The following is a 26,577-nucleotide window of genomic DNA, read 5'->3' as shown; positions in this document are numbered from 1 at the left end:
AATCTTTCAGTTTTCATTTGCATCCAGGATATTCAGTGCCATCCATTCTTTTTACCTCCAATAGTAATGAAATCCTCATTCTCTATTTTATATTCCTCTCTTCAGTTTCTTTGTTCCCTCTCATTCTGGTGTCCAAACTAGAATAGTCTCTGATGCCTCCTAATTTTAGTGCCTGTCCTTCCAATCACACTTCATTCCTAGAAGATCAAATTTCACAACATAGGAAGGAGATACCTTCTAGTTTCAGGAGGCAAACAATGCACAACACAGATTCTATCTCTTTTCATCATGGCAATACATATTAACTGTATACAGGGTAAAATATTCAGATATTTCCTAAAACTCTTTCTAAATGTTCCTGTTTGCAAGGCTTGGCTGTCTGCATAGGGTTAACAAAGCAGCTGAGAAGAATTCAGGCTCACAGCTTTGTTCAACACACTATTTGCTTCTAGCAATTAAGAAAATACAGATATAAATCCCAAGACTGATACTATACCCATAGGATCCAGCAATATTAACCTTAGGGGGAAACCCACACAACTGGAATGGTTTTTTTCATCCTTTTTTAGTCTATAAAACCTTCACTGTTGGCAAATAACTCTTGCAATTTCACTTGAGGGGAGATTGTATTTCAATAGGGGGTAGGGCAAACACTTTTTTTTTCCTTTCTGAGATATATTTTCACATTCCTAGATACATTATGATGTGACACAAACACTATGCATGTGTACTTATGCATAGCTACTGGAATCATGAATATACGAAAAAGATGCACATAGCTGCAGTTTTTTTGGTAAATACAGGTAGTTATGCTGTTCTTTGAAAGTATGTCTCATAACTCATAGTATTTAAGGCAGATTTTTTTTTTGTCCTCCAGATTGAAAAATATGTATAATTATCATAAGAGGCACCACTATTTCTAGTGCATCTCTGTGAATAAATATCAATTAATTCACGCATCATGAAATGATAATGAAATATTACAACTTCATCTGTGATAACAGTGTAACTTTTCATGCCAGTTCACTCGCAATCATCCTCTCTAGATTGCTAATTATATGCCTCAAGCTGTACTTAGTAGAAAAGATTGAACCATTTGTTCTTTTTTATATTTTGTCAGAATAAGCTTGTATGAAATATCTTTGTACTTGTTCACACAGGACAAAATTCAGCACTCTAACCTACTGCATCGTTTATTTAGCATAAATGGAAAATATCTTACTTCCATGTTAAAAACACTCTTGGAGAACATGGGTCTTCTATCTGCACACTGGACTGTTCTTGTGAATCTTTGAGTTATTATGCTGCAATTATGTCATGACACGGATGCCTGCACACTGTGGCAAGTCCACTAATGAAATAGAAGCATACGCAGATATTACAGGTGTCCTCAATTTTTATTCATGAATTGGTGTCATTGACTCTACAGTCTCCCATCTCCCACAGCATGGATTTTAAAACATTTTTGTTTTTTTTCCTTAAAAAAAGACCATCCAAACAAACACAGGAGCAAAATACTTGTGCGCAGGATATATTTTATTTGTAGTGTCTTTTTAACAATGAGTAGAACCTAAATGCCTTGGTCATCTTATATTCCACATAACTGCAGCCTTGTTTGTCGGTGCCTTCACTGTGAAGGTTTACTGTCCAGGTTTTATGTCTCAAGCTTTAACTGCAGCAATGGGGCTCTGAGTTTAGGTGCATCTTTCTATGTGGAGACTTCTATAGAAATTGTGTTACTTGTATTATGTACAGTGACAGAACAGTACTGAGGTTGGACCCTGAAGTATAGCTGGGTAGGAGGGATGGAGGAGGCACTGGCAAAATCCTGTGGCCCTGATTACACAAAAGGCGCAAGAGAACATATGTATATTTTTTCCCACTCACACCATACTGTTATATTTAGTTGAGACCACTTCAGTGGATTTGCATGTTATTTGGTAGTCTCCCTGCTGAAAGAATCTATTCTGAGGGATGGACTTGATAGCAGAGAGAAGGATTTAAGGACTATTTTGTCATGTATCTACTTTTATGAGACAGCAGAAAAAATGTGAAAATCTTAACAAAACAGAGATATCCTTCAAGTATTTTGTTTTGGTAAGAAAATCTTATAAAGTCAGGTGATTCAGAAAGCTTCCAAAATATCTACTGTTTCAATCTCAGTGGAAATGTGTAAGGAGATCAAGGTTCTTGTACAGGTAACAATCTTTACAGGAGGGTGAGCTGTCACATCAGTCTTCTTACAATGGAAATTCATGCATTTATGGCTCATAACATAATATTCCCTGCACCTGAAGTGCTCTCAGCAGGTATAAATGCATATTCAATAGCTCACGTTGATCAATATTAGCCAGCTTGTGCAATATGAAAGTGATGTATGCATATTTCCTAAACAAAGCAAAGTGCAGAGGAGTGGAAGGCTTATGTGCATGGCAAGAATTTGATCTTCACTTATGAGAAAAGTACTGTTAAGCCAATCATGTCAAGAATGACTGAAAATAGTTGTCATCTTTTAAGAATCTGGCATCCCATACGGAAGAAAGCTGTGATCTTTACCCTTTTCCTCCACATTTCCCCTTATAGCTGGCCCCAAGCAGATTATCTGGTGAGGCTTCAGTCACCTTGTCCTAAATATGATGGAGGGCAGTATTAATCCACTTGCAGGCGGTTGCCCATTTGTGCTATGCTCACAGCATCAGGAAGAGAAGGTGTAAGAATCTTTATAGTTCCCTATTCCTGCTGCCTTGGCATTGTGAGCAGGCAGTATCACTCTCCAGCCCAACTTCTGCATGAGCTCTACTAGCACTGAAAAGAGGGGCAACAATATTAAGTATAATCACTGAGATATGTGCAAAGGGAATCTGTGCAACCTTTTAGCTGGCAACTCTAAAGGAAAGGGAAAGAAAACCCAATCTTGTGGCAGCAGCAGACCTCTTTGAAAGCCTTTTTTTACTTTTACCTGCTGATTTTGAGCAAAATAATTTTATTCTGAGCAGGCTGTTCCTGGAAATGGCCTCATAATTGCTAACTTTATCTTCTGCTGCCAGTGTCTATTTAATCACCTCGTTGCGTTCACAGCCCACACACTGACGCAAAATCTCCTCCTGTTCTGATTCCTTACCTATCAGAGTCTGGGCCCAAATAATGGGCTCTCTAATGCTGAATGAGCAAACACTGAGTCAATGTGAAAGCCAACAAGGCATAACTTGCTGCAGAGAGAGTTTCTGTGAATATTCCCCTTTGCATCTCAAATGTAGCCTAACATTAAGGCCTGAAGGATGCTGGAATTCAATAGATGCTGAGCATTTTCTAAAAACAGATACTTTCACTGCTTAAGCTATTGCACTGATACATCAACAGTGCAAATGAAATTAAGTTTAGATAAGGAGAAAAGAATCAGAATGAGATATCAGTTTATGGTTTCCACTGCAGAGGTGCTGAACACCAGCAAATCTGTGCTGCAATACATAGACACTGCTGAAAATTTACTGTTTTACAAGTGTTTAGTTGCAAGGTGAGGGTTGCGGAGACCCCAGTTAAATTCTGGCATATCCACTTAAGCCAGCTCTAGGCCAGTTCTGGACAGCATGTTCAAACAGCTTCAGGCAGCTGGAGAACTTCTAGTTAGAAAGTAATGCATCCCCAGGTGTTCTGTATCTCTAGGGATGGAAAATAGTTGATCAATTACATTTTTCAATGGTTCTGTGATTGTTTGGCACTCAGGTGCCAGAATTCCATCTAAAGTCCACTTTCGGTACGTAAGCCCTTGCTTAGCTTGGGCTTCAAAGCTTAATTTTAGGCATCTAGGAATTTTGGCATAAAGCCAGCATTTCAATGCTGCGGAGGAATTTCTGCACTAATCCAAGAGATAAGGCAGCGATACGCACCCTGGAATTCACAGGGTGCCAGCATGTGGTTCTCTGGGAAGACACGCGTTGCTCAGGCCCTGTGGGAACAAGCATGGGGCCAGCCACCTTTCTGGGACTCAGGAACTACGTGGGAGGTTGGCAGAATGAGAGCTCAATGTTACAGCTGCCAGAAAAAACAGATCGGTAGAAATCATTTTGGTACGCATCTGTGCAAAACCGAGGAGATGCAGAGGGAAATCAGGCTGTTGTGTTTACCACATGTGTACTTTCACTATGTATGAACAAGCTGCGTTCCATTGTCTTGCTGCAGAATCTGTTATTTCCCCAGGAAGAGGATAAATACTATATTTCCATGCAGGGAAGCAATAGTTTGCTGGATTGGTAGGGACGGCTGGCATGTGTCTGTTGTGGCAGTTTCCCTCTGCGCCGATGTCAGGATGCAGCACAATGCTGGCTGCTGGAGTAAAACAGAATTTTAATGAACAAGCTGCAGGGAAAGAAATAAAACAAATTTGTCTCTATCCAAATGATCAGCCACCAAACATACACATAAAATTCAGATATGGCAGAATAGCGTGTAAGCATCTGTGATCAGTTTGAGTTTTTCTTTTCATTGACTTTCTCATATAAAATCTTTCCTGGTGCATCTATATGAATACAAATTTACCTTGAAACAATGCCTAAATCCCAGCCCATTAGTAACCAGCTTTGTATTGCTGCTAGTGCTGTCTGTTGCTGTTGCACACCTTACTTTTTTTTTTTTTTGGTAGTTACTTTAAAAAGTGCATTTTATGTAAACAATCAACTTATCTGGTGCAATGCACTCTTGCCTGAAATTCAGGCTGCATTTTCGGGCAATGAAGTACAATGCAATCTCCACTTTTCTTTCAGAAAAGCAGCTCACAGTTTCCTTGGAGAAGGCAGCAGAGCCTGAGGTTGCGTTCCCTTTCTGCACAGCCCAGCTGTGCCAAAGCACAGCCCCTGCGGGAGCATGTTGGGAAGCTTCATCTACAGACCCATGGTGGGAGGTCAGCTCCCAGTGATATTAAATCAAGCAATGACATTTTAAAATGAAGCACTGGATTTTTTATTTTATTTTTATAATTACTAATGTTACAGCAATATGCAACAGGAGTTGGGGGAATGGTGCTGTACAGCCAGCACTGCCTTATACTCACTGCAGCAGTAGGGCCATGGAGACCATGCCTGGGGCAGCTCAGAGCCACAGTGGTGACAGGGCAAGTTAGACAGAGGAAAAGCCCAAAGACTGAGCTTTAGTGCTTCCTTCTCCTGCTTTCAAAAGCCCAATGTGACCTATGCAAAATGGGAAAAAAGCTAAGCTGAAGCGGGAGGATGGGGGCAAAGTTGTCACAGACTGAGAATGGGCAGCATTACACTGCAGTGCTATTGACCCACAAAAAAGTAAATGTGTGTAGGTAATTTGCAGTTTTTCCCTAAGCAGTGACAACAGACCTCACAAAATGAAGCCCAGTCAGGAAGCCAAAGTACAGAGGAGAAGAAGGGAAACCTGCTGCATTTTTCATGTTGACAGTGGGCTTGTTAGTTTGTTCTGATTTCAACAGATTTCATAAAACTCTCTGGGAACCAGGCACTGAACTACTACTTCTGCCTTTCAAAATTGCAACTGCAGGCTTTGAAAAGTATGTAACTAACAGCTCATTTGTCCTCTTGCTAAAGTTCCTGTCTCCACCTGAGGCCTTTTCCTGGGAGCACCTATCTCAGCCCTTCCAATCTCATGACTTTCATTTCCTGCAGCCTGTATATACTTTCCTAGGAACACTCAAAGGCAATGAGAAAGTATTGACATTTTGATAAGAAAAGCGTAGAGGTATAACATGCCCTACACAGCAATGTGCTGTCATCAGACCACCTGGCATGAGGGCCAAGCTGCTTTCTGCAGGGGTGACTCATTTTTCATTCCACTAGCACACAAAGGGGGAACGGAATACCTGACCCAGAGTTCATTGATGAACCACAGGAGAACCTCCCCACTGCATTTGGCTTTGCCATGGAATCTGGCAGTAGTTTTAGCCTCTAACATTTTCTTCCTTGAAGAAACTCTGACTGCTATTAGTCTAGGTGACAGATTCTTCTCTTTGCTTTCTAAACTGTAATTCTTCTTCAAATTGAGTTGTCTGTAAGATAACTAAGTTAACACCAAGCTCTAGGGTGGCATTTTCTTTTTTAGTGTGCAATCTTGTAATGAAAATAGCTTGCAGCAACTTCTCCCTCCTGTCTTCGACTCCTATGCAGGCTCCGCAACGTCTCTATAAAATGTGGTGGGCTTGGACTCTACCCTTTGGCCTTACGTGCTCTCTCATTCCAGTATCTTCTTTGTTTTATTTAGTATGTGGAAGTAGATGGATAGACAGGAGCACATCAAAGTCTTGATCAGGAATGAGCCTCATTGCTCCCAGCAGATGTTTAATTCAATGGATGGGTCTCTCAGAACATCTGTAGCTCAATTTTGTGATGCAGTAGGACATGTTGCACGAGTTGGTCTTAACAGCAGGGGAGGTTGAAATCTCTTCACATGCCTTTACTTCTTCCTGTAAATTTGCACATGGAAAGCACAGTTTCAGCTAAAGCAAGATCCAACAAGAGATGATAACAATCTACAAAGAGAAAAGAGAAAATTGTTTTCTTGGCTACATAGGCTAATAAAGGGATGTGGTCCAAAGCTTAGTAGGAATCTGCTATTATCAATGATCTTTATATGAGGACCTAACTTATCTGCCCCTCTGTTTTTTCAAGTGATGATTGATCCGTATCCTTCACAGTGGATGATTCTGCCTCAGGTCAGGGCATTTTATTAAAGGTTTTGCCAACAAAACTCTGTTTCTTGCATGATTAATTTCCTTCAAGACTTTTGATGTATCTTGGTCTCAGCTGAGTGTATTTTGCCCAGTGTTTGGAGAACACAAAAGTTGCACATCCACCCACCAAGATTTAGACTCCATGACAGCAAAAAGAAAGTAAACAGGAAGAAATAAACAAAGAACAAAAAAGCCTTATGCTTTGTATCTCTATGAAAGGCACTGAATTCCAATGTTCCCTCTCTGTTGTTCATGTCTTGCTGTGCTATCTCTAACGTAGTTTATAAACTCCTCAGTGCAGACACCTGCTTGCTTTATTTGCACTCATAAGATGTTCTTTGAATAAATTGCTAACAACTAGAACAATAATGATATTGTGCAACTGTGGTATTTACCATTGCTAAAGTAGACAATGGGGAGTTCCTCAACCCAGAGCAAAGCGGTAGGAAGGATCTTACAAGTGCAGCACAATTAAAAGTTGTTAATATCATTAGTTATTATTAGCACTTATATTTTTGTAGCAGAAGGAGCTACAGGCAGATTCATATCCCAGTGTTACATGGTACTCTTTCAAATGCATAATAAAATCATTCCTGCCTGGAAAAAGAGTATATTGAAATGTTCTACTCTTGTGGAGTGTTTACAGATGAGGAACAAATGTACCTCTGAAGAGCAGCTTGCAGGACATCTAGACAATGCAGACAGAGGAAGAATAACTATTCCTGTTATACAGATGGGAACAGAGAGTTTTACATCAGCTTGCAAAGAAAACCTGCAGCAGAGCAGTGAATCCAAATCTCCTGATACCTAGTTCTCTACTTCACTACATGGCTGTCCTTAACTTACTGCTTAATAATATCAAGCATTTCCAAAAATTTCTTCACTAATGAATCATACAGTCATTCAAAACTGAGCAATCTAAATTTAATTCTCTTGAACTGATTTCAGTTTCAATTTCCTAAAAGTTTAAGATATAAAACATAATACTGTGTCTACAGGGAGAATAAAAGAGAAGTCTTAAAGATAAAATTAATGAGACAAAGATAGAAAAGGATAGTACGAACTTTCTAACCACTATCTTAATAAAGGATAATGTTCGGGTACACTGAAAACTGTTCCAAAATTCTTTAATGTATCAAATATTGTGTGACTGCAGTGCATACATGACTCTTCAGGTGACAACTGTCCTTGGCATTTGGGAACTCTTGTCCAGAACCATTTCAATTATCATACATGCTTTTATTTTATATATAGCTCTTCACATGTAAAATTCCTTCCATTTAAATTTTGTTTTTCTGACCCTTAATATTTGGCTCTGATAAACTTCAAGAATATCATCTACTAAAAAAATAAATCTTGAAAAAGAATTAACTACTTTTTAAACCATATAAAGTACAGATATATGACATCATTTACATTTTGTACAAGACAGTAAGAGAAAATTAACTCCACAATTAATTTCTTCCCCTCTAATCTAAGCATAATGGGGCAACACTAAAATTAAAATCTGAATAGGTCAATATTTTACTATTATCTGATATGGCTGAAACTGCCAAAATAGTACTAAGGCCCATACATTCCAAAGCTCCTCTGGCAGAGGATGGTATAGGCAGAGAGGGCCTGTACCAGCTCAAGCTTTTGACACAAAAGATTACTAATTAAATCTCAGACGGCTGCCAGAATACAAGTATTTGGCATTACTATACTTTTAAATATCACATATGATATTAAAATAATGTTTTTTTCACATTGTAAATCAAGTACTCCAAAGGCAATAAGTGCTAATATAAATATACATGGTTTGCTCCAAAAGTAATGCCTTCTATTTATTTCCATGGAAGCTACAACAGATTCAAATGGCCCAATAACACTATTTGATAGAGCAAATTCTCAGCCACAAAATGCTATTTTTCAACATAGTCAGCACAATTAGCCATAATGAGGTAAGACCTTGGTAGATGAAGACAGAGGGTAGAAAGACACTACAGAGGAATCTGCATAGACTGGACTGATGGGTCAAGGCCAACTGTATGAGTTTCTATAGGGCCAAGTGTTGGATCCTGCTTTTTAGTCACCCCAGGAAACCCTACAGGCTTAGAGAAGAGTGGCTGGAAAGCTGCCTGATGGAAAGGGATCTTGGTGTACTGATGGACAGTCGGCTGAATAAGAGCCAGCAGTGTGCCCAGGTGGCCAAGAAGGCCAGTGGAATCTTGGCTTGTATCAGGAATGGTGTGGTGAGCAGGACTAGGGAAGTAATCCTGCCCCTGTACTTAGCACTGGTGATGCCTCACCTCGAGTACTGTGTTCAGTTTTGGGCACTTCAGTACAGAAAGCACATTGAGGTGCTGGAGCAGGTCCAAAGAAGGGCATCAAGGCTTGTGAAGGGCTTGGAGAATATGCCCTGTCAGGAGAGACTGAAGGAACTGGGGCTGTTCAGTCTGGAGAAAAGGAGGCTGAGGGGAGATGTTATTGCTCTCTTCAAATACCTGAAAGGTGATTGCAATGAGAGTGGGGTTGTTCTCTTCTCACTGGTGACAGGTGACAGAATGGGGGGAAATGGCCTCAAGTTGCACCAGGATAAGGTCAGTTTGGATATGGGGAAAAACTTCTTTACAGAAAGGGTTGTTAAGCACTGGAATAGGCTCCCCAGGGAGGTGGTTGAGTCACCATCCATGAATATGGAGGGTTGTTAGTTAGAGTAGTATGGTTAGGTCATGGTTGGACTTGATGATCTTGAAGGTCTTTTCCAACCTGAACAATTCTATGATTTTATGATTCTAAGACATTCTTCATTTTGTGGTGTGACAGATATGCATGTGTCTGGAACGTGGCTTGAATTTCACTTTCTGTCACCATTGCTGGAACGCACCATCCACCACTTGCCTGTGCTGACATCCACCATTTGGTCTCCATAAACATTCAACAAGTATTGATGAATGTCAGTGGGTACCATTTTTTCTGCATGGAGAAATTCAATGACACGTCTTTCCTTCATCCGCACTTCCATATCGGAAGCCATTTTGTCAGACTGCCCCTCTGCTGCCATCTGTCACACAGCAACAACATGGAATGGAATATTGGCAAGAGGGTTCACCATCAACATTCATCTCTAACATCATGGGCCATATAATAAAGGAGGAAGCATTACTATCAGAGCAGCCTTGCATCTCCCCATATGCAAACTAATTCCTTATTTTGAATAAGACATTAAAATTAGAAAGGTTTGTTCCACTGTGGAGGTAAGAAAGACCTTTTTCACACTGCTCATTTTCCTCTTCAAATTCAGACACTAAAGAAGCTTTCTACCTTTAGCTTTAATATATTTATTCATCTCATAATGGAAACTCTTGCTCCACACTACCCAGCAGAGGGTAAGAGTGAATTTATTCCTGCAGCACTGTCTTTGCAAACTCATGAATTCTGGAGTGCCAGCTTTCTTCTTCATTCCCATTGGCATTACACTCATCAGAAGTCTACACGCAGTACAAAAGCAAACTGTGAAATTCATCCAACTCAGTGTCAATGTCTGCTATGCAGTGGTCCACATCTAAGTCCCTTTACAGCCATCTTACTGGAGAGAAACAGGAACTTTTACATAACAGTGCAATTCCTCTTCGGCAGGTAAAATAGGTCAGATGAATCGCTATTTGAAAGTGCCACACAACATAAATTGATTCCTAGGTGACTTGTTCAGTTACTGGCATCTGTGTTGTAGATATTTACATTTGAATGAGATTAAACTCATTGTCTTTTTAAGGTATTTGCACTTCTAATCAGCTGTTGTCATGCTACAGCATAGGAGAACTATTGATGTCCACTAGCATGTTTTGGGTTTAAGCACCCACAGGTTTCCTTAAGAAGCTTTTCAATGAATTGTCACCATCCCACATATCTTCCACGCCCCAAATTTAAGCAGATTAATCAAATTCTCTTTAAAAAATACAGACAACAACTTATTTCCTAAGAGATTAAATCTTTTTGAAGACCTATAAGCAAATGGTTTAGCTTTCTGGTTCTTGACGGCACCGATGGGATCAGTCCTGCTTATGAAGTTAGGGTTCTTCTGCAGAAGAAATGAAAGATTTCTGGGCACAGATAATAAGCAGAAAGTCACTAGTTCTATCACCACGAAGGTTACACAACAGCTAACAGTGATTAGAGACGTAAAAGCATGTCTATGTCTCTTTTCTTCCCTTGATGAGCTCTGTGACCCCCTTTGGGTGATGTCTGCCATGTCAAATTTCAGCTTGAACAGCTGAAGCTTGGCAGAGAGTAAGCAGCAGAAAGTGGGATTTCTTCAGGGCATGGGCTGGAAAACATTAATAATAGACACTGCTACCAGCTCTTTTCTAGTTGCTCCTTACTGACAAGGATTTATTTGTGGTCTTTCCTATGCTTAATTTAAAAAGAGAGATTCCTAATCCTCAGTGACTTTCTTGTATTAGATCAGGGTAGTTAAGTTGAAATCTCACTAACAGTGTTTTTTTCATTAAAAGAGATCATTTCTTTCCATAACTTGCAGAGTCATATTCTTACCTATGGAACCTATGGAGAACCACAGGCAGACTTGATCCTTGTAATCATAAAGGTGAAATTCCTGAGTTCTTCTTTTCCTGTAAAGGCCCTGAGCAGGTGAACAGTCCTGAAACTTTCCAGCAGGATCTAGATAGTGCAGAAGGCTTGGGCTATCTCACTGTACCTGTGTACTTTTCTCCTTATGGACTAGGACTGATCAGTTCTTAATTCCTGGAGGCTGGCAAACAAACAGACCAGTGCCCTGTTCATCTTCTGACTTTCAGCAATACAATACCTCCAAACTCCGAATGTCTTTGAAAAATCCTCTGCTAATCCTGACTTTTTTTTTTTTTTTTTTTTTTTTTTTTTGCAACTATCTGGCTGATTTATAACAGTTTCAAAGAGAAGTGAGCACCCCATCTATTATCAATCAAACCTCACCTCTTGCTAAGCTGTAGAAAGACCATTCCAGCTGTAAGGCTGTTACTCACCAGGCACCATGTACCAGTCGAGAGATTAGAGGTCTTGAACTTTATGGAGCACATTCTCAGAGTTCTCACTGAGTTATGTACTGACACCACAAATTCCCATGCATCATGATGAGAATATGCTATGCTTATGCAGGATACCATCATTTTCAATCAAATCTGGGGATGGGGGGTGTGGGAGGGATGGGAATTGATAATATATTTTCATGCTGTTCTGTTACTTGCAACACCACATGTATCAAGCAGCTGGAAAAAGCTTCAGAAACTCAAAGCTCCCCTGGTTTCCAGAAGTGACTTAGGGTGGAATTAATCTTATGTGACTTTAATCTCAAAATCGAACATTTATTCCAACGTAGTTTGGGAATTTCTGTGGCAGATGGGATGAACGTCTCTCTTAAGGTGCTTGTTTCTGTCTGTTGATAATGGAGGACTCCTAAGACACAAATGTCATGCCTAACATTTAGGTGGTTGAAATCAGATCAGTTGAATACCATTCTAATTGTATGGTGAGACTCATTATTCCCTAATCTATGAAAGGACAGGAATGTCACTATTAGAAAAATGAGTAATTTCTCAGTGTCTCTTATACTGACCAGTATCTAACTAATGTATAGTTGAAAAAATCACTGCTAGTTTTATTAGTCCAGTTTGCTTTTTTGCTTAATCTTCCTCAGCAAATCAAGAAGTAAGGGTTTCCTCCAAGTAAGGAGGCAAGGAATCTGACATAGCTTAAAATCCCAGATATCTGTAGCTTCATACCCAACTGCCTTATTCCCACACCAGTGTGCTATATAAACCACAATTCTTACTTTTAATTGGTCCATTGTTGGCTCCTGTTAGAAAGCTGCAGAGAATTACAGGTCTGCACAACAGCTGAGGTTGAAGAGATGGCAAATAATGCTTTCCTAGTCCCTCTCTTGCAACTCTCTATGTGATATAACATGACACAATGCTGAAATGGTGCAAGAACTGCAGCAGAGTTCTGTGTCTTCTATAAATGCGCCAAGGCTAAAAAGACCTTACTGAAACAAAGCATAAATAAGAAAAATGCAATTAGTTCATTTTCATACTTGTTACCTCCATTTATTTTTCCTTAGAAAGCATTATTTCATTAAAAAAAAAGACAAATTTCACTTGAAATTTCATTTCATGTTAGATTAAATAATGCTTTTTTAAAATTCCTTTTTTTTTTTTAAATGAAATAAAAATTCCGACTTCCAGCAGCTAAACCCAGAGATTTCCTGCTGAAATCTTGCAGAACAGAAAATACTAGAGTGATTATGTGAAACAAAAATTGCGCAGGATCAACTGTTCACTATTTTATTCACATGCTTAGTCCTACACAGATTCAGGACATACAGGCACAAGCTTGCAGATCAGCTTCCCAGAACTCACCAGCTGCTGTGCAATGACTGGGCTCTGCCTGGGTTTTCTGCCCATTACAAATGGAACTTGAGTAATAAAGCTTATCCTAAGCTTAAACACTACATTTAATTGTAATGTGAAAGCTTATTTTTGCTACAGGCCAAATCCTGGTTGCTTAGTCTGGTGAATTTCACTGCTCTAAATAGGACTTGCCATTTGGAAAAGCTATGGGACAAAGAAGAAAGCATTGCCCCGAGTGCAAACTGTTGTCCTCCTCTTCTCACCAGTAAAAATGAGTTTTTGCAAGCAATCAAAACGGTTTCAATGACATTTGACTCTAAATCTTTCTGTGATAAAGCAAACCAATAAAACTGCACTTTCCCCCGCCTTCTCCCCTCTTGATTTACAAAGGTGGAAACTTTCAGGATGTCTGAGCTGGAGACAATAAAACATTTTTCAAAAACACATTAAGAGTGTCACAAAGCACCTTTGAGATGAGTAACATCTTTTAAAGTAATGGGCTAAATCAAACCAAAACCTTTGGTGACATTTTGATTGCATTTGTGTTAGTCAGTATAATGAAAAATTAACTTTACACATAAAAAATTTATTTCAGCTTCTTTTATTGCCTAGGAAGGAAAGTTTAGTGTAGCCAACTGAACCATGCTTCTTCATGGGTTGTCACTTTATACACTTTATTATTGTAACTTATGGGGATGTTTGTAAGCAAAGGAGTGTTATTTATTCTGCAGTACTCCCATTTGCTCACTCGTTATACTCATCATGGCTCTCTGTAATAAACTTTGTAGTATCACACATTAATGGGGTTATTTAAACTATAACTGCTATAAGTTAATGTGCAAATGCCTTGCAGTTTTCCCATGTTTACTCGCAATCTTGAAATAATGTTCAGGACGTGCTCTGATTCTGGGACGAATCACACACTTTGGTGCAGCTATATATGGGGAAATGTACACTTATTTAATAAATATCGAAGAACTGACATTAATATCTGTGTATCACTGGGCATGTCTGTTCATGAAAATGATTCCTTGCTGCTTACTTTTTGCAGATAAAAAATACTTAGTGCCAATTCATGCAAATTGGTCTGATAAATACTTGCCTAAACCCATGCAAACTTTGGAAATCATTGTTGAAGACTTGTTTTCCTAAGAGTTATCAGAACTGAGAAGCAGCCAAACTGCAGGTACCTGAAGGTAAGAAATCTGGAGATTAACTTTGTTATTGCTTACTATATATTTTCTTTTGCATCACAACCAGATCCATAGATCTGTAATTCTCCTGCATGCTCTCTACCTGAAGGATCTCTTGAAGCAAAAGCTTGAGTGGTTAGGAAATAATGCCCAGAAAAATTATTTATATAAGTAAGAAGTATTTTCTGATCTACATAAAAGCTCACTGAATATTTTTATTCTTTCTTGAAACCAGAATGTTCATACTTGATCACTGATGCAGGAAGAAGTGTCAGAGTATTGAAATCACACCGATTTTCTATTGGCTAACAGAGAAAATCAAATTTGCCATGATAGCATAAATTTGTGATAAATTTGATAAACTTTAACCTGATTTTTCTTAATAATAGAATCCTAATCATAGAATGCCTGGGGTTGAAAGGGACTTCAAGGACCACCATGTTCCTACTCTCCTCCCGCAAGCAGGGCTGCCAGCCACTAGATCAAATACTAGACCAGATTCCCAGGGCCCCATCCAACCTGGCCTTAAACAGCTCCAGGGACAGGGCATCCACAGCCTCTCTAGGTAGTCTGTTCCAGCACCTCACTGTTTTCTCAGTAAAGAACTTCCCCCTGACATCTAATCTAAATCTCCCTTTTCAGATGATAATTATTTTAATTCATGAGTTTCAGACATTTTAACATCTCTTTAAATATTTTTAGTCATCTAACGGAGTATAAACAGAGTGTACTAAAAAGCTGATCCAATGAAATTACATCACTTTCAAAAGCAGATGTTGCCATTAGTCAAAAGAAGCCGTTGATTTTTCAGAGTACTTCCTGATCCTCCCGAGAACGACAACTAGTGATGAGGAAACCTCTTGGTAAATGCCAGTGAGGTAAGTTTGAAACACCATTTTACATGACAGATGATAGCTATTAATTTGCAAAGAGATGTGTGTGCTTTAGTGCATATGCCTGTAAGTGAAAAGTCAAACATCAGAACAGCTTCAAGCTTAACTAAAGAAATAAATGGGTGGAGGGGATGCCTAGTGTGCCTTGAAGGTCAACTCCTCTCCATTTTAAGTGAGCTATCCCTGGCTTGCTTGCAACTCCACTCCTTCAGATTTGTGTTCCCCCCTTTTATAACAGATAAAAGGACAGGATCTTCTGTTTCAAAATGACCCTGGAAAGTTCAGACCAAAGCCCTTTTAAATTCCATTATCTGAAATGCAGAAATCCTCTATGAAATTCTGCCAAGCATTGCCATGGCAACATTTTGTCACCCAGTGACAGAACAAGCATTGTAGCATTTAGCTGAGACCGTGTTGCTGCCTCCATAAGCAGAAAAGGTGATTTAAAAAGCAGGGGCCCAGCTGGGCAGAGGAACACCTGCCATCTAAACATATCCTTTCACCTTCAGACAGTGCGTCACCTTCAGACAGTGGGCAGGGTCCAGATCACAGAATCTCAGGATGGCTAAGGTTGGAGGGGACTTCTGGAGTGTTACCTGCTCCAACTCCTGCCCAAGCAGGGACATCCGGAGCAGGGTGCCCAGGCCCATGTCTGGGCAGCTTTTGGAGATCCCCAACAAGGAGATCCCACAGCCTCTGGGCAGACCATACCGATGCTCTGTCACCTGCACAGCACGGAAGTTTTGCTGCTGTAGGCCTTGGCTGGCCATTCTAAACATCATACCTTACAGGCTGCTCAGAGGCTGTGGGGACTCCTACTTGGAGATCCTCAAAAACCACCTGGACGTGGGCACAGGGACCCTGCTCTGGGTGTCCCCCCTGGAGCGGAGCTGGGCCAGATGTGCCCAGAGGTCCCTGTCAGCCTCAACCATTCTATGATTTTCCTTCAAGCTTTTAATAATCTTAAGAGCAAGTCAACAAGCATAGAAACTACCCACAGAATCTGCTACAGAATGAAAAAAATAAGTTGTTTTGGCATTGATTGAAAGTGAAGAAAACAGGAAAGATGTCTGGAGAATTTTGACTGTAGTGCATATACGTTTTCTTTTTTCCTTTTTTTTTTTTTTTTTTTTAATATGCTTCTGTCTTCTGTAATGCCTCCAAATTTAGGAACCCAGAGCAGCTGCTCAAAGGTACGAGGCAGAGCCAAAGCCATGCAATGCTTCACTGCAAATATTTTGCAAATGTGCATGTCAAAGTTCTCACTAGTTTGAATCTGAGTTCACAGTCCTTGAGGCATCAGTGAAACTAACACCTCATAATGAAACCCGGGCAAAACTGCAAGGCAAATGTGATTTCAATATTTACAGCAAATCTCAAGCACATTTCAAAGCTGTGAGCCAGCCCAGCTTTGTTGGATTTTACTTGGTTTTACACTGAGAACACTTGGAAAAGTTATAATTGGGATATTCATTTCTTCCATTCCTTCAAAAATAGGCTAGAATGCTTCACATTGGTTTAGTATAAAGAAACAGTGTTTGAGTGGCAAGAAACTGTAAAAACCACATTTAGAAACATTTGAAATCATGCAAGAATTTAAGTATTCTTTTTTTGTACTGATATTCTTAAGGTTTTGTTCTTTCTGGAGAGATCTTAAAATATCAGTTGAAATAGTGAATTCTGGTTTAATTAAAAAATAAACTTGATTAAAAAGTATTATCTTAGTTGACCTAAAACAGAATGTCCAGTCCCTTCACTTTTCTCTTTGCTCTTCTCTGTTGATTTAAATACAAAGTAAGTTATCTTCCTTTCACTCTGTATGAGATCTGCATCCTGGGTCTGTGAGTCTGACTCTACCACATCCACATTCCACTTCATCTTGCTCATTTTTGTAGACGTACTGAGCTCCAGTTTAGTTGCTGCGGTGGTGATTAGAATACCTTTCCAGAGTCCGATTTTTCTAATAATTAGCAATGGTCTCCTAAATTCCAGTCTTTGTGTTTTCACATTTTTTCAGCTAAGTCCCACAGAGTATTTTCAACAAGGCAGATGGAAGTCAAAGCCTTCTCTAACCCTCCTATTGACAGTCTGTCTTGCCTGATTATCTGTAAAATTATTTTTAATCAACACTTTGCTGCTATACATTTTAACAAAGGCATCATCCATAGATAGCTAAGAAATATGGCTAATTCTGTGTCTGGATTTTAGTGGAAACTATTTTGCAGCAAAATTGAGCTATTTTTTCCAGGCCATCATATATTTTCACCCCACAACCATCTAGAAGTCAACAAAGGATAATCTGGATTATCCCAGTTTTCACTTTAGAGGATACTTTTTTTCTCTGAAATCAATTATGATTACTCCTCACTTCTTGAGGATACAGCTAAGATCAGTTGCTGTTCAGCATCTCTCAAGTGTAGGTTTTGTATGAATATACTGAACCTTGGATGCAGGCACTACTTTTAAGGATTCTCACCTGGAAACTCTTGTAATGGGGATCTGGTGCTGCAAGAGTATCTCAAATGGTATTTGTGGTGCTATGTTCAGTTACAATGGAAAAGCGAATGAATCAGGCAGTTGTTCAGAATGATCAGGGGTTGTTGCTCTGTCCAGCTGATGCTAGCAGTATGCTCCAAGTCCTGTTTCACTGGGCATATGTTAACTGTTTAGCTGCAGTCATATTTCACAAGACTGTCAAGTTAACATTGCATGAATTATACACGGTTTATAAAATGATTATTTAATCAGTGGAAAATTAAGTTCATAGATGTTTTCCAAATCTGAACTAGGACATTCATCAGTAGAACTGCTAAATTTTTAATCAACTCTGCTGTGCTTGATGTAGTTATCACTCTAAATTGCCCTCTCTCTGCTGGTCCTCTTGTTGTAAAATATATCTTAGAGTTATCCATTCTAATTGATTTTTTTTGCTCAGCTCAGATTTAATGCAGGATGGCACATCACCCAGTATTTTCTTCAAAGGATAGTTTTACTTTAACAGAAGTACTTTAAATGTTAAGATCAGTGAGTTCAAACATTGCTCAATGCCCTTTGGTTTCTTCAAAATGCTTGGAGGTGTGCTGTGGAATAAGATATAGTTTAGTGATGAGTTTCAGTAGGTTCAGTTGACTAGTGATGGACCTGTTGATCTCTAAAGTCTTTTCCAAACTGAATCATAGAGTCATAGAATCATTAAAGTTGGAAAAGACCACCAAGATCATCTTGTCCAGCCATTTACCCATCACCATCATGCCCACCAGACCACGCCCCTCAGTACCATAAGTCTATGATTATGTGATTCCATGACTGAGCTCTCTGACAGGTCTAACACTGAGGCATGTGAGCTCCCAGCCATTTGGGCTGCATAGTATCTCTGGATATTAACAGTGCAAACTTGGGTATGTGTCTTGGGTATGTGAAGTTGTGGTTCTGGTAATACAGTGTGCATATATGCACTTGCAGAGAGCCTGGATGAACACCAAGTCATGCAGTTCAAGAAGGCAATCCTCTAATCCACTGCTTAATTCCTCTGCAGTTGCACCTGGAGGCAATAGCTGTGCTTCTCCAACTGATTCTGTGCATAGTTAACACCGACAGACAACAAAGTACAGCAATAATTAAGTTTCTGAGGGTCATAAAATATCAGAGTGTAACAAGTGACATTCTGGGTGTTAGAGTTGCTGTGATGGATGTAAATTCTGCTATTAGGTTACAAGTATTGGTGTGCACTCCTCGGGTTTTCCTTTTGTCCCTATTTTCTTAAATTATTGTCTAATGTAGCATTATAGGGAAGAGATTCAACAGGACAAGGGAAATCCTCGGTGTAATCCAGCATCTGTTTTGATACAATTCTTCTCAAGCAATATATTTTGAATACTATGTTCATTTTATGAACATATTTCTTCACAGTTTTGTTATTCATTCAACTAATATAAAATGACTGAAAATAAGGACCAGATGCTCAGCTGGAATAAAATTTACACCAGCTGAAGATCTACCAGAGTTACAAAAACCTCCTACGGTGAAACACAGATGAAAGTGTCAAGCCACAAAATGTTATTTCATATCACTCTGAAATCATGCAGAAAAAAAAACAAAGATCTGCATAGGTTCAATGGAGAATTATAAATATACCTTCACCTATTCAAGACATTTCATAAACCATTTTGATCTCCTGACAAATCTGAGTTTTAAGTCTCTAGCAAATCTATAAAGGTTTGAGGTTTTGTAACAAAAGTTTTCTATCAGATTTTTTTTTTTTTTTTTTTTTGAGGTAATGATCCAAGCTTAATTTCAGATTCTTATCCACTTCCTTACACTTTAAATCTATTCTGAATACAGACAGATATATATACATATATATGACAAATCCTGTTTGTTCCTACTGCACTTCTCAGATCAGCTGGGTCCGAAGTATGAAAAGGTTTTCAAATGAAATAGCTTAATCACTTCCATATTCTGCAGATCTATTTTTGGCAATAATACTAGACTCTGGTTTGCACATGTATTTATTTAATGACACTTGCTCCTCCTTAAATTGCCGATTGTATTGCTGATTTTCTTTTCATGGTAATAACCCAGTTCTTTCAGAATCTTTGTATTAGCTTGTCATCAGGGTTGTTGTTTTCAGTGTTGGTGAGGGTAGATGTTCTTCCTTTTTTTACAGGAGGTTGCATTCATCCATCCAGAGAACAGGCACTAATATAGAGATTTTAAGGTTTGTTTGTTTGTTTTTTGTAATCATTCCTGCAAAGACTTGTATCCATGTTCATTACTTTACATATGATCTGTCCTGCCAAGTGCAGAGAATTAACACTGAGGACAAATGTAAATTTTGGCAGTTTAAGAGCTTAAATAGAATTTTATATTCATGTAGGTATATAGAATTAATCTACTGATAATAACATCTTAAACAGATAGTTTCAAAATGTCAATTACAGGAAAATTCATGAAAGCACAAAGTTTTGAGCTGGGCCATACAAGGTCTGGGACAAGACCAGGTTCTTCCACAGCCTCATACAAGAGTTTGAAGTAAATTACTGATGTTCAGAAATCCAAAGTTTTTCAGCTTCCTAAACTCCCTGATGTGATATTTCTCAAATTTAGAATCCTAGATGTTCTTGCATAGTTAAACAAAATGTCTTACAGCTGATTACAGCAAGGCAGAATGCTACTCCTGTAAAGAATCTTTTGATGTTTGCACATCTGTTTCTATGCTTCAATTCCTTATCCTTTAAAGAAAAAGCAAGGCTGGGCTCAGGTAGATCTTGAGTCTCTCAGGGTAAGGCTCACTGCCTTTATATTTTAAAGTGCTTGCAGATACCGCCTTTTTACTTTGATTATTTTTGTTCTTGCCACTTTGTGCGCTGGTCAAGCAAGTTAATAATTAAAATAAAGAAGAAAAATGGTAAAATCAGTGTTTAGATACTCTTTAAACATGAGCTATACTCTATATCCATTTACATTCATATACTTTCAGCAGTATTGACCACATTATACCATTTGTTTTTCAGGGAAATTTGGGAAGTTGAAGCAGTGTTTCCTGAGCTCTTCCCCAAAGTGTCCTCAGCCAAACACAAGTCAGAGCTGCACTGCTTATTACAATATTATTAACATAAGTGGCTTTAGTAAAGTAGTAAATAATTCATAAGAGAATCTGCAAAAGCAAACATGTTTGTCTTCTCCTCCACTTTCATTGGGTTTGAAGAGTATTGTTCACTTTGTTCAAATATTCGATTTTAAAATGCAGTAACAGTACACTGTTTTCTACTCCACCTGGCTTGTGTCATTTTTATTTTCTGAGTAAAATGTTTGAAAATGTGGTGCAACAGGGAAAGCAAGGAATGTGCACACACAGCTGATGTTCTTACTCTGTTCTTAAAAGACAGAAGGACATATAATTTGGAGTGGATTTCTTCTTGTGAGTACCTGGTGCCAGGTCTGCATGATGTTTAAACAGAAAATTTCCACTGAAGTTTAATCATATGCTTGCATACTGGCTTAAAACATTACTACAACCCCTGCACTGCAGTTACATAACACAGTGAAAGTCAAGGAGCAAATAACCATTATAGTGGATGTTACAGAAAAATTAAAGGGAGATGTTCACCAGAGTCTCCCTTTGCCTCTCCCCTCCCTCAATCCCTCTCACTGGTTTTATCCAAATTCTTTTAATCTAATTTCTACGAATATCTAGCATTCCAGGCAGGTACACAGCTATAGAAGAAACACCAAAATGTCAACTGAGAAGAGGTATGTATCCTCTAATGGAAGAATGCTCTTCTTTTTACAAAGTTTCAAAAGGTTATAGCATTTCCAAAGTGAAGAGATTCCTCCAGACCACTGATTTTGACAACCTAACATATGTCCAGCCTTTCTGCAAGCCTCACACAACATGTCATCCTTCTGTGAAAGAAGATGCAAGTGGCATAAGCGAACTTTAAACAAGCACAGTGTGAGCAGATGGTGTTAATTCCAGAGTCAAGTCATGTTCCTAAACTTGGTTCATATCAGGAGGGACAAACAGGGAGAATAGCTGGGTCAGTTTGAAGTGTTATTTCCTAGAGGTGGTTCATCCAAACAGGGATGAACCCTTCTGTTTTAGTTTGAAACATTGAATTTAACTAAACTGGAGTTAAAGCCTGCCACAATTGAGTACAAGTGAAAGCTAGAAGAGGAATTTGTTCTACCGATGAGACAGCCAGTTTTTGTATTGACTTTTACATACCAAATCCTCGCAGTCAACAAAAACATGAAGAATCTGGGGAGAGAAAGAAAAATGAAGTCAGTATCTTAAAAGACTAATGGGTTCACATTCCATCTGACAGGGGAAAGAAATTTTAAATGTTGGTAAACATTGGCAAAAAATAGCTTATGGGAGGGCACTTCTTCAACATCCTTTAACTAGGAGGTTTAAAAATTGCCAGAGAAGTCAGTAGTCAAGGGAGAACTCTTCTACTTTTTTCTAAAATCTACTGATTTTAGTAGTTGAGAAACTAAGCCTCCAAGCTAGTTTGGCTGTCTAAGCTCTCATGATGACAAAGAGAAGTATCTCCAGAGGTAATCTACCCCTACTCAAGAGATGACTTTGGCTGGACCCACTCCTCATAAAGCTTCTGTTTCTTTCTGCTGGCTCTGGAAAGGAACCACAGTACTGCATCGCTCTAGAATTTATTACATGGACAAATAAAAAATGAAGTATGCTTTACCACCAATGGAAACTCTCTATTCTAATTAACAAATCAGACCTTCAGAAATACAATTTCCCTTCTGGTATGTTCTCAGCTGAAACCTTGTATACATCTGAGCCGAACTTCACAGCTTGAATCTTTGACAGCTTCTCTTCCATTGTAAGCTTGTACAGCACCAAGTGCATTGCTATCAGACAAATAAAAAGAATAATAAAACTCAATCATGCTTGTATATATAGAAGGCCAATCAATGTAAACACAGGGTTTCTCTAAACAGGAGAAAAGCGGAAGCCAGATGGCATGAAATCATTGATAGCTGTTTCATAAACTTTTCCTGCAATCAAATCTAATTGAAATAACACTAGATTGTAGGCTTTAGCAGGTGGGCAGCACACACAGCTGTTTCTGCTAGATGTTTTCCAAAGAATACATACATAAAACATTTCACTGGGACTGACATACGGGAAAAAAGGTTAGCCCAGATGGAATGCTCACTTTCAGGCTTTATTTTACTGACAGATTTCTGAAGCTTTCCACTTAAAAAATATGAAAAGGAGCATTTCTCTGATATTGTTGAACCATTAACAGTCATATGTAATGTGGCTAGGAGCTATGCTGTGGTCATGCAGTGTCTTCAACTCTAATTTATATTTTGAGGAAAGGCAGAGCAGAGAAGAACCTCCTAGTGTCCAGTTCATTGCTTTGCATTGAGGTAGGATGAATATAACTGAATCATTTCCAAGAACTATTTCTGTTTTATAAAAATGCCCCAAGGAAACATTCCACTAGCCTCCTAGGTTGTTTGTTGCAGGCTTTCCCTGAACTAATCTTTAAATATTTTCCTAATCTCTACTCTACTTTTTTAATGCCATTAAACTAATGTCTACGAAGAGTTAAGGGGAAGAAAGAGTTGATGTATTTCTTTGTTTTACTTTTTACATAGCGAAGAATTTGTCAGTCATCTCTCCTCCTTCCATCCTTTTCTGTAGACTCCCAATGCAAGACATGTGGGTGAGCTAGGAGAACTAGATGTGACTTCACTGAGAAGTCTGGTGTCCACTCATTTCACTTTCGACTTTTGTTTGCATTGAAAATGAAAATTCAAAGAAAATGTGAAGAAAGCATGGAAAAATGAAAAAGATCAACTTATATGGATCAAATGAGAGCATCTGGGAAGGAAAGTGAACTGAAATGAACTATATAGGTCATTCTAGCTAAGTGACAGATTAAGGTTGCTACTCTTCACCAATAATTATCCACACAGCTCACAATCTTTATAGAAATATGCTGCATAAAGACAAACTTTTTTTCTTTCTTTTTTCTGTTGCTATTTGTATCAGAATCTGTGTTTTTACACTTCAGTCTTAAGGATCAGAAGCTGTCACCCTCTCAGTAAAAGCAATCCTGAAAAAGATAGCATAAATGAATAGCAGGATTACATGCAAAATATGCTATCTAATAATAATGATCTATTGGACTGCAGGAGTCTTTGTGGATACTCCTTTGAAAATGTTCATTCTGAGGTTAATAGCATCCAACTTCTCCTCCTGCCCAGGATATTAGAAATATATACTAGTAGTATATTAGGCCAGGAATTGAAGGAGAGAAAACATCATTATATCACTGCACAAAACCCCAGCTTTAAATGCTAGGCATGACTGTGGATGCCCCAGCTCAGAAAGAATAAGGTTCAATGAAGGGCATAAAGGAGAGGTTTGAAATGGGCTCTGTCCAAAGAGATATTAAACAGAGCAAGACTTTTCAACATAGAGGAAAAAAAAAGAGTTTAAAAAAGATTGTGAGTTATAAAATGATGAATGGCAAGAGGAAAGGGAGGGAATGATGGCTACTATACCTCATAAGACAAGAACACGGAGGCACCAAACGAGGCTATCACACTGCAGGCTTTACAAAAAAAGTATGTCTTCACATAATGCATAGCCTGTAAATGCCATTCCAACAGAAACAACTCCTTGAGAGAAACTCAAGGAGTAAATGTCTGGTGTGTGCTGATAAAGATAGCGGATCAGGAAGTCCAAAGGTGTCTCATGAATGCCAACAAGGACCAAGGACACAGTGCCACACCCTGCCAGACCCTTGCTTTTCCTTATGCTGTTGCAAAGATAGCCTTTAGGTTTCCTCAGAAATCAGTGCAGTCTTGCAGTGAAAAAAATCTGTGCACCAAGCAGTGTGAGTAACTGCGCAAAGGGTAGTGAGAATAGGCCGTGGGGTGATATGACTCTGCAAGAAATAAATCAGTATGAAGCAAATTATTATAAAGGCACCCATTTCAGCTCTGTGATAGACAAATCAGGAACACTCAGAAAATATCAGTGACAAAAGATCCAAAAGAGGCAGTTGATTCCCTGCAGGGGAGATAACAAAGTGTTTACAAAGACGCAGAACAGTAAATCATCAAAGCGTTCTCTTGAAAATATTTCAAAAGTAATGTTCATTCCTACTTTTATATGGAGACACAATAAAGATAGGAAAAAGATACAGCCCTTGCCTTTAAGGGCATTTGGACTGAAGCAGATACAGCATGTCAAGTAACAACAGAAAAACAACAAGGAGAGAAAGAGGAGGGACTGCAGAAGAAACACGGTATGAGGATTATATGTAAGTTTATAGAGTTGTTTTGGATTGTGAAGGGGAATCTTCATCAGCTTGTTTATTGACTTGTTCTCTATCTCTTTACTTGCCTTAAACTGAAGTAATTATTCCAGGCTGCTTATTGCATCTGCTTTGATGGTCTCACAAAGGTTGAGTATGAGAATGGATTTGTGGGAGGCAAAAAAGTGAAGACAAAAGAAAAAGTGAAGATAAAGAACAATAGATCTTACATTGTTTGAGGGGGACTTCATACAGATCCTTGCATCACTTTTAATAACAATAGCTGTTTCTCATATGGAGCTTTTCAGGCGTAGATTGTAACATATTTTTAATTGAAGACTGAGTCATTTTCTTTATATCATAGCTGGAAAAATGGTTTGCTCAAGATCACTCAGCATAAAAAAAATGCACTGTACTCAAGCAGAGTACTCACAATCCATGAATGTTACTGCCATGATGCCCATTAGCCACACTTGTTGGCTTGGACTTGTCACCTGAGACATGGAGGTGATGTATTAGGAATGAATTCATCAACTTTTCTCTACATAAAACTCAACCTATTTGTAGGAAGAATTGACCTTGGTGGGTACATTCACTCCATGCAGGGATTTACTAGGGGAAACGAGGATTTAAGCTCTCTTCTCTGCCTTATGATGAGTTGATGATATAAAATGGGTACCCAGACATGTAATATTGTTTCAGCAAGACAGAAGATGTATTAAGATGTACATATGATGCCTGTTCTGGGAAACAGCCAATCCACCCTATGCCCATTTCTGACAGTGATTTGCAATATATCCAGAGAAGATAGCTGATCCCCAAAGTCCAGAGGTTCAGTAGGTTGCTGGCATGCTTGGATTGGACACCTTCTTTGTAAGGGAGAGCAGAAGAGTGCCATGCTCATGAATTGTATGAAAAGTCATCTCTCAGTGTTATACACGTACTAGCAAGTTGTTGCACATGATTTTTTGGAGGTTATTTTAAATATGCAGATTCTGTTGACTCCTAAATCACACAGAATGGTTCCAGACCTAAAACTATTTTTTGAATTATTTTGTATGTTAGTCTTACCATTATATGGTAGTTTGAATGAGTACAGAAACAGTTCAGTTGAACACAGTACCTATTAGCACTATTTTCATTAAAAAAAAAAAAAAGGTGAAATTTTAATTATAGCTGTAGCTCAATAATTTTTTTCAAATAACAGTGGAAAAAGTGTGATTATAATATTTAATTGCCATCACAGAAATGTTATTTATTTTACCAGATAGTTAATATCATTAGTCTTTTATTTGTTCTTCTTTGTAACTAACACAATTACATTATGATCTCAAAGTGCAGCATCCTCACAGAAGAAGGTAGTAGTTTTATGTAGCTGTACCGTGTGCATTTAATAGTACTGCCTTAATCCATTCCCATACTACAACAGAATTTCTGCTTGCCTGGTTCATTGCAAAGTCCACTCAACAGCTGCCCTGCAGATGCAGGCACACATATATCTGAAATTGCCGTGTCCCATAACGGTCTGATCTTCCGTACCTTGGAAGATGTTCCTGACTGGTTTTTAGAATCTTGCCTACTTTAGATCTATCA

The 26,577-nt window shown here is 38.7% G+C and overlaps 2 long non-coding RNA genes across 2 annotated transcripts in view; one reads left to right on the top strand and one right to left on the bottom strand.

Moving 5' to 3' along the window:
* Positions 1 to 19,979, top strand: part of LOC104910819 (uncharacterized) — a 39,178-nt gene extending 19,199 nt beyond the window's left edge. The window contains exons 2-4 of the long non-coding RNA XR_793447.4: positions 14,147 to 14,291; positions 15,100 to 15,166; positions 19,848 to 19,979. This is a non-coding gene — a long non-coding RNA (uncharacterized LOC104910819). The remainder of the gene's footprint in view (positions 1 to 14,146; positions 14,292 to 15,099; positions 15,167 to 19,847) is intronic.
* LOC104910820 (uncharacterized) lies at positions 1,532 to 24,337 on the bottom strand. Its single transcript, XR_793449.4, has 3 exons — positions 24,227 to 24,337; positions 21,909 to 21,941; positions 1,532 to 6,439 (listed from the first exon to the last, which is right to left on the bottom strand). It is a non-coding gene; the product is annotated as an uncharacterized LOC104910820 (long non-coding RNA).
* Between the last annotated feature and the right edge of the window lie 2,240 nt (positions 24,338 to 26,577).

The sequence above is a fragment of the Meleagris gallopavo genome, chromosome 4 (assembly GCF_905368555.1).
Source record: "Meleagris gallopavo chromosome 4, MGAL_WU_HG_1.1, whole genome shotgun sequence".
In the NCBI taxonomy this organism is placed as follows: domain Eukaryota; kingdom Metazoa; phylum Chordata; class Aves; order Galliformes; family Phasianidae; genus Meleagris; species Meleagris gallopavo.
This window is presented reverse-complemented; position numbering and strand designations above follow the sequence as displayed.